The sequence below is a fragment of the Fukomys damarensis genome, unplaced genomic scaffold (genome assembly GCF_012274545.1).
Source record: "Fukomys damarensis isolate Sample0158 unplaced genomic scaffold, DMR_v1.0_HiC HiC_scaffold_27, whole genome shotgun sequence".
In the NCBI taxonomy this organism is placed as follows: domain Eukaryota; kingdom Metazoa; phylum Chordata; class Mammalia; order Rodentia; family Bathyergidae; genus Fukomys; species Fukomys damarensis.
This window is the reverse complement of record NW_022900939.1, coordinates 20,521,136-20,529,705: the sequence shown is the minus strand read 5'-3', so window position 1 is coordinate 20,529,705 and position 8,570 is coordinate 20,521,136. Positions and strand designations below refer to the sequence as shown.

At 46.6% G+C, this 8,570-nt stretch overlaps 1 long non-coding RNA gene across 3 annotated transcripts in view; it reads left to right on the top strand.

The window, feature by feature from the left end:
• Positions 1 to 8,570, top strand: part of LOC104870250 — a 24,771-nt gene that overhangs the window by 2,304 nt on the left and 13,897 nt on the right. For all 3 annotated transcript variants that reach the window (XR_004514543.1, XR_004514544.1, XR_002025718.2), the window contains exon 2: positions 2,587 to 2,756. This is a non-coding gene — a long non-coding RNA (uncharacterized LOC104870250). The remainder of the gene's footprint in view (positions 1 to 2,586; positions 2,757 to 8,570) is intronic.

Below are 8,570 nucleotides of genomic sequence, written 5' to 3'. Positions count from 1 at the left end.
TATATATATATATATATATTAGCAGCTGCCTATTATAGAAACTTTTTTGAGACTAAGAAAACTTTTTTTAGGCCAGGCATGGTGGAGCATGCCTGTAATCCTAGCACTCAGGAGGCTGAGGCAGGAGGATCAGTGTGAGTTCGAGACCAGCCTGGACTACATAGTGAGTTCCAGGTCAATCTCAACTACATAGTGAGACCCTGTCTCAAAAAAAACCAAATCAAACAAACAAACAAGAAAACTTTTTTTTTGTTGTTGTTGTTTTTTTGAGACAGGGTCTCACTATGTAGTTGAGACTGACCTGGAACTCACTATGTAGCTCAGGCTGGTCTCTAACTAACTGATTCTCCTGCTTCAGCCTCCTGAGTGCTGGGATTACAGGCATGCGCCACCATGCCCGGCAAGAAAACTTTTTTTAAATGCATGCAATTTTTTTTAATCACTGAGACTTTTTAAATTCTAAAATACCTTTTAATAAAAATTTTAAACCTTAGGGCCAGGGATTTAGCTCAGTGTTTCAGTGGCCTGCCTTGCAAGCGCAAGGACCCTAGTTCAGTCCCCGGTACAAAAAAAAAAAAAATGTAAACCTTTACAAATTAATAAGAATAATATAATAAAGACAATATATACAACCTAAATGCTAACTCAGCAATTATCAAGCAAGGGCCAGGAGTGTATGTTTATGCTCTGGCCCGCTCTCCCCCACTGCAACTGATTATCTCATTTTATTTATCTTTTGTGGTATTGAGGATTCAACCCAGGATCTCACACTGAGCTATATCCCCAGACCTTTTTATATTTTCTAAATTTTTATTTCTTTATGTTTGGGTAATTGGACCTGAGGCCTTCACATGGAACTCCATCCTGAGCCCTCTACACACATGCACTTTTTAATTTTTTGCTGTATTACTAAATTGCCCAGGCTAGGCTCAAACTTGTAACCCTCCTGCCTCAGCCTCCCAAGTAGCTGGGATGACAGATATGTACCACTGAGCCCAGATTATTTAATTTTGTGTTTATGTTTCTGTTATATGAGACAAGTTCTCACTATGTTGCCCAGGGTGGCCTCGAACTCCTGGGCTAAGGAGATTCTCCTGTCTCAGCTTTGCAAGTAAGTACCTTAGGCTACAGGCCTACACCACCTGTACCACCTGCCCAGCCTCCTATTGATTACTTTAAAGTAAGCTCAGAGTTCCTATTTTTGTCTCTTTTGTCTAGCAGTTCTTTCTTTTGCATCAGGAATTGGGCCCAGGGCCTCTCTAATGCTAGGAAAAGTACTCCAGTGCTGAGCGACTATGCCCCCAGCTCCATCCTGACCCTTTGTTTTTAAATTTTGAAACAGGTTCTAGCTAAGTTGCCCTACCTGGCCTTAAACTTCTGATTCCCCCAACCTCAGACTCCTGAGTAGTGAGGCTCAGAGGTGGGCTGCACATGGCTGGCTTATGTCTACCAAGTCTTGAGTATAGATCTCTAAGATGCAAGTTGTGTGTGTGTGTGTGTGTGTGTGTGTGTGTGTGTGTGGTATGGTATGTATTAGTTGTTTTGGTTTTTGTTTTTTGAGGGAGGGTGTGTGCTTTCTTTTGGGGGATGTTTGTTTGTTTGTTTTGGCAGTGATGGGGATGGAATCCAGAACCCAGGGCCTTGTACATGCTAGGCAAGTGTTCTACTAGTGTGCTACATCCTCAGCCCCAAGTATTTAAAAATGAGTAAATAAGGTAACTGCAAATACACACACACACACACACACACACACACACACACAGAAAGGAAAACCACGATACCATCATCCCACCTGAATAGATGACACCAAGTGTGGAAAGCCAGTGGCCCGCCCAGAGGACAGCTGAGCCCCACTGTCTTGTCTGGCAGCTCCCAGAAGGCTCTGATCCAAAGTGTGTAAGGTCTATTGGAACTCAGCTCCCTCTTCCATAGAAAATGATGTTGTAATCTCAGGCACTGCACTTCCCTTCCCTCCCCAAAGCCTGGAGTCCCCTGAACTTGACCCCTGGTCCCTCTGAGAGCTTTGAGTAAGTAAATAGCAGAGGCAATGTTTGCCCCGCCAGCATCATTGGGGTTGACGAGGACAGAGAGGTGATGCAAGGAAAGCAAATCTAAGACAGCCAGAGTTGTGCATGGGAAAGGCCCTCGGAACAAGCTGTGTACTTTAGCCCAGCAGGCTTGCCCTGTGACCTGGTAACCTGTGAGCACCCAGGAGGGTGAGAGCGTGTGTCCTGGCCAGGCCCTTCCCCGGCGCCTTCACAGCTGTGTCCTGCGCTCCCAGCACCCTGACTGCTCATTTGTGGCACAGCGAAGGCCACAGGGGGGATGCCTGCCTGGGGGCCCCACGGTGCAGCTGCCTGGATCGGTTGTTGCCTTCCTGAGCCTCAGTTTTCTCACTTTAAAAATATGAAGGCCTTGAGCTAGGCACAGTGGTGCCTACCTGTAATCCTAGCACTCAGTGGCTAAGGCAGGAGGATTTCAAGGAGCGGAGGAGCAAAGGAAAGGAAAGTGAATAAATGAGGAAATTTGACAAGGGCACAAACAAGCAACCTTTTTAATCACCATTTCCTTTTTCTTTCATTTTAGTTTATGTATTTGGGAAGAAGATTCTCGAACTTGAAAGCACAAACTCCAGAACCACTTGGCCTGAGCTCAAATTCTGACTCTGCCACTTATTCTTGAAGCACATTTAAGACCTCTGTGTACCCAGTTCCCTCATCTGAAAATTGGAAGAGCAGAAGTTGTCTTGGAGATCGGTAAGAAAGATAACATGACGAATGTTAGGAAGTGTACCAAGCATTCCTAGGTAGACTGTAGGAACCATTTAAGCTCCAGCTGTGATTATTTTACCTCCATGGAACCCATGTTTTAAAAAGTTCTATCTTCAAGTACTCTGGGAGGCTGAGGCAGGAAGATTGCAAGTTCGAGCCCAGCCTGGGCAACTTAGCAACCTAGCCTAGTGAGACCCTGTCTTAAAATAAAAAATAAGCTGGGGATGTAGCTCAGTGTAAAAGACTCTGGGTTCAGTCCCTAGTCACACGTGTGCGCACGCGTGCACACACACACAAACATGCATGTGCACACACACACAAAACAAAAGCACATCTATCTGTAACTAGTACAATTAGTGATGACTAATTTATTTCCTTGCTTATTAATCAGCAGCATGGTACAATTACCAGCTTCAGTTATCATCAGCAGGAGGTTCAGTTGGTTCAATAAGTACAATGACTGTGGGCTGGGATGTAGCTCAGGGGCACCACATCTGCCTGGCCAGCGCAAGGTCCTGAGTTTGATCCTGGTACTGGAAAAGAAAATAAGTACTTTGACTTCCAAGATATGATGTCTTGCCTGCTGAGAGCAAAAACATTGGACATTTTGTTTATTGGTTGGTTGGTTGGTTTTTGGTACTGGGGATTGAACTTTGGTCCTTGCACTTGTGAGGCAGGTGGTAGAACCACTGAGCTAAATCCCTGGCCCAATATTGGACATTTTGATTCATACCAGTCAATTTCAGATGCACATGAGATCTCTTTGAGGCTTTAAATTTTATTTATTTGATTGATTGATGATTGATTGATTGACTGGAACTGGGGATTAAACCCGGGGCCTTCATATTGAGCTACATGCCCAGCCCTTTTTTTTTATTTTGTATTTTGAGCAGGGTCTTGCTAAGTCATGAAATTACAGAGGCTGGGCTCACACTTGCAGTCTTCCCACCTCAGCCTCCCAAAGTACAAGGGTTTTTTAAATTGATCACAGTAATTCAAAAGACTCCATTATTACTTTGGAACCTCAAACTACCTTGAGGCCCTGGCCAGCATGGTCCACCCAGAGAGTGCTTGTTTGGCCTAGCTTGAATTTCCTCCTTTCATCTTACAGTACGAGGAGCACAGAGCAGGAAATGACTTAGTAGATGCTGTTAGGAGACCATCTTGCTGGTGTGGTGGTGCACATCTGTAATGCCAGCACTCAAGAGCTTCAGGCAGGGAGATTCTGGCAAGTCCGAGGCCAGCCTGGGCTCCATATACAGACCCTGACTCATAAAACAAAGAAGAAAGTCAGTATCTTGACTTGCTTATAGCCAGAGCCAGGCCAGCCTTGTTTCTGTCCATGCTGCCAGCTGCCTGGACATGGGGAGCTCAGGATGGAGAGGGAAGGATGTGATCTTCTTGAGGTGTCTGGAAGCCAACTTTTCCTCTTTGCAGGATGAGGTGAGGAAGGCAGGAGACAACACTGAGCCTTGGCAGCCCGATGACAGCCACAGATCCCCTCCCATAGCCATGCACACGCACGCAGACATCAAGAGTGGTCAGCATCTTCCATCACAGGCCTCCCAAAGCCTGTGTGTAGACGCTTGCCCCACATGAGTTAAGAAAAATTATCCAGAATTTGGAAATAAGGCAACAGGCTGTCTCAGTGTCCTTTCGGTGTCACACTGGCTAACAGGCCCATCCAAAGATTCGCTCTTTTTTAGGAAAATGTGTCCTTGACCAAGCCCAGAGATGACAAGGGAACCTGCGGACACAGAGACTTCGGTGTTATCCCCAAGGCTGTGGCTTCACTGCCCTGAGGCTGTTAGCCGGTTCCAGAGCCTTCTATCCTCGCTTCAGAGCTGCCAGACCCCTCCTTTGACTTGCTCAACCATCCTCGTGGGCCCCTGTCACAGTGAAATGTTTGATACGCGTTCGCTTTGAGTAATGTTTCCGCCTCACTGACGATCACGTTGGAAAGAAAAGTGTGGTGGCCCAGGCTTGTAATCCTAGTGACTCAAGGCTGAGGCAAGAGGATGGCACATTCAGGGCCAGCATGGGCCACGTAGCAAGACCCGGTCTTAAAATGACCTTTAAAAAGGGGCTGGTGCCAGGTGTGGTGGCGCACACCTGTAATCCCAGAACTTGGGAGGCTGACACAAGAGGATCCCTGTGAGTTCGAGACCAGCCTGGCATACATAGTGAGTTCAAGGCCAGCCTGAACTACGCAATGAGGCCCTGTCCCAAAAAACCTAAAAATGGCGGGAGGAGGCTAGGGATGTACCTCAGTGGTACAGTGCGTGCCTAGCATATGTGAGGTCCTGGGTTCAACCCCCAGTACCACAAAATAGCAAAAAATTTTTTTAAAAATTCACATCTGTTGTTTTGTCACGCATGAGAGGAAGTGGCCCTTGTGTGTGTGGGTAGTTGAGTGTGGGTGTAAGTGTGCTGTACTGAAGACAGGGACATTCCAGCCCTTTCAAATTTTTTTAAAGTAAGTTTTATTCATTTATTTATTTATTTTCAGTACCAGAGATTGAACTTGGGCCCTTGTGCTTGTGAGGCAGGCGCTGGAACCACTGAGCTAAATCCCCAGCCTGAGTAAATTTTATTTTATTTTATCCCATCCCCCCTTAAAACCCCCTCCCCCTCCTATGTATAGTTTTTTCCTTCTATTTTCACTTTTTTCTTGTCCCTTCCTTCCTGTCTCCCTCCTCCTCCCTCATTCCCCTTCCCATTTGACGACTTTGTTCCTGTTTGTCAATATTCGTTATGCATTTCAGTCATTTCCACTTTTGATTTCTCACACCAGAGAAACCGTGTGGTATTTAATCACGTGAGTCCAATTTATTTCACTTAGGAGCATGGTCTCAAGGTCCATCCATTTAGCTACAGATGTCTGAAGCTCATCCTTCTTTATGGCAGAGTAGTACTCCATTGTATTAAAAACCACATCTTTATCCACTCGTCAGTTGATGGGCATTTGGGCTGTTTCCAAGATTTAGAACTTACACACTGTGCTGCTATAAACATGGGTGCACATATATTGCTGTGGTAATGATGCTTTTAATTCTTTTGGGAAGATACCGAAAAGAGGTATAGCTGGGTCAAATGGAACCTCTAGTTTTAGTTTCTTGAGGACTCTCCACACTGAGTTCCACAGTGGTTGCACCAGTCTCACTCCCACCAACAGTGGAGAGGGCTCCTTTTCCCCACAGCCCCGCCAGCATTTGTCATTGGTTGATTTCATGACAGCAGCCATTTCCGGCGTGAGGTGGAATCTCATTGTTGTTTGAATTTGCATTTCATTTCATGAATGACCCATGATGTTGAACGTTTTTTTCATATATGTATTTGCTGTTTCCAATTCTTCATCTGAGAAGCGTCTTTCTATTTCAGGTGCCCATTTTTGTATTGGGTCTTTAAATTTGGGGATCTAATTTTTTTGAGTTCTTTATATGTTCTAGGTAGTATAGTAGTCCTTTATCTGGTGAATAGCTAGTAAAAATTTTTCCCACCCTGTGGGTTTTCTCTTCAGTCTGTTGGTGGTTTCTCTTGATGTGCAAAATCTTTTTAATAAGATGAGGTCCCAGTTGTTGATTCTTTGTGGTATTTTCTGTGTGGTCTGGGTTTTGTTCACGAAGTCTTTGCCTACACCTAACTCCTATGACCTCAAGCGTTCTACTTATCTCTTCCAGCAGATTTAGTGTTTCTGTTTTAATATTTAGACCTTTGATCCATTTCAATTTTAGTTTAGTGCATGGTGAAAGATATGGGTCTAGTTTCAATCTTCGGCATGTAGAAAGCCAGTCTTCCCAACACCATTTATTAAAGAGGCTACCTTTCTTCTAGTTAAGGTGTTCGGCCGCTTTGTCAAAGATCAGGTTCAGCCCTTTCAATTTTCAGACAGGGTTTTGCTAAATTTTTCAGGCCAGCCTTGAGTTCGAAATCCTCCTGCCTCAGCCTCCCAAGTAGCTGGGATTATAAGTGCATGGCACCATGGCCCTAAGTAATCCTCTGAGAGCCAAGCATTGGAGGTGGAATATCTGAGAGTATAAAGGGCCTGTGGCTAAGAGGGAAGGGTCTTGATAGTGACTTGAGAATCCAGGGCTCCACCTCATGAATCAGTTCATTTTGCAGGTCACAGGGGACTCAGAGGGACGAGCTGGTCTCTGGGGTCCAGAGCACCTGGCCTTTCTGCAGCACAGCTGGGTGGGCCTGTGAAGGCAGAGTATGGGGGAGGGGGCTCCCCAAGCCCTCAGGACTGTCATAGGCCACTCCGGAGACCATGGGCCTGGCGTTTGTACAGTGCCTTTCCATTTGCAAATGCTGTTGTCTTCAGATTTCAAATGCATTTGAATATTTTCCTTAAACAAAAACAACGATGGCAGCCAGAAATATCAAGGGCTGAGAAAGGCCCAGACTAAGCACGGTTCTCTTTTCATCCGCACCCCAAGTAGGAAGGACCAGGATCCCGGGTTCTAGGTCCAACATGAATGCTTTCCGCATTACTGGGTGCCCACTGCTACCAACTGGGGGTCCGGGGCTGCCTGCATTCCACTTCCCTGACCCACCCTGTTGTCCTTGGCAGGCCCTCCTTGTTTACTGAGGAGGAGCTATGTGGGGTTCAAATAAATGAACACACTGGGGGTGCTTTCTCCCAAGGGTAGGAGAAGTTTGAAGCTCCTGGTCTTTAGCTCTCCTCCTGCTTTGCTAAGAAGGTCTGATCAGCCAAAAATCCTTTCTCACCTTTTTTTTCACTGCTGGGGATTGAACCCAGGACCTTTACACTGAGCTACAGCCCCTGCCCTTTTCTGACTGTTTGAGTCATAATAAATTGACCAGCCTGAGCAGAACTTGCAGTCCTCCTGCCTCAGCTTACTAGTGTTGGGATTACAGGCAAGTATCACGACACCTGCCTCAAAGGTCCCTGAATCTCAGCTACTTGGGAGCCTGAGGCTGGAGAATGGCAAGCTGGAGGCTGACATGGGCAACTTAGTGTCTCCAAATAAAAACTCACAAGGGCTGTTTAGACATTTTCATAAGAAGATGTTTATCCACAGCGTCTCAGCAAGCTAAGATGAATCTGAATTTGAGGTTAAGAATCTTGAGTTTGTGTCTGCATCATTTTATTCATCGATTTATTGATTTATTTTTGACTCAGGGTCCAGGCTGGCCTCAAACTTGCATCGACCCTCTTGCCTCAGCCTCCCGAGTGTGAGGATCACAGGCATGCACCACCATGCTAAGGGATTTTTTTCTACAATAAAATATAATTATTTGTGGAAAAAAATAATAAAAAGGGCTCAGAAGTAGAGTGCTTGCCTAGCATGGGCAAGGCCCTGGGTTCAATGGTCCGCCCCAGTCTTGTTTCTCGTATATTAGCAAACACCTCAAAAGTCTGCACTTTGGGCTTCCCATCCTGAAGCCTTCACAGAGCACCTGCTGTGTTCCAGGTGAGCTAACAACAGCTCGAGCACAGAGCACACAGTCCTCCGTGGTCCTGTCTCAGAGGCACTGCAGCCTCCAGAGCTGCTGTTTCCTCCACCTTCACTCCAGTCCTGAAACCCCAGAGAGACCACCGGCACCTATGGCCTTTCTGAGGGGCCATCCTGCTGGAACTGCCTGCCGCACCTACTCATCGTCCCCGGCCACTGCCAATGCCCCCCCACCCTCCCACCTGCTCCCCAGGGCGCTCTCACCTGACCCGGGGCCCGCTCAGCCCAGGCGCCCCTGCCTCTGCGCTCCTGCCGGTCACTCTGCTCTCCTCACACCCATTGTCCACAGCCCGCACCCCCCGGACAGCCCAGCTCCTCC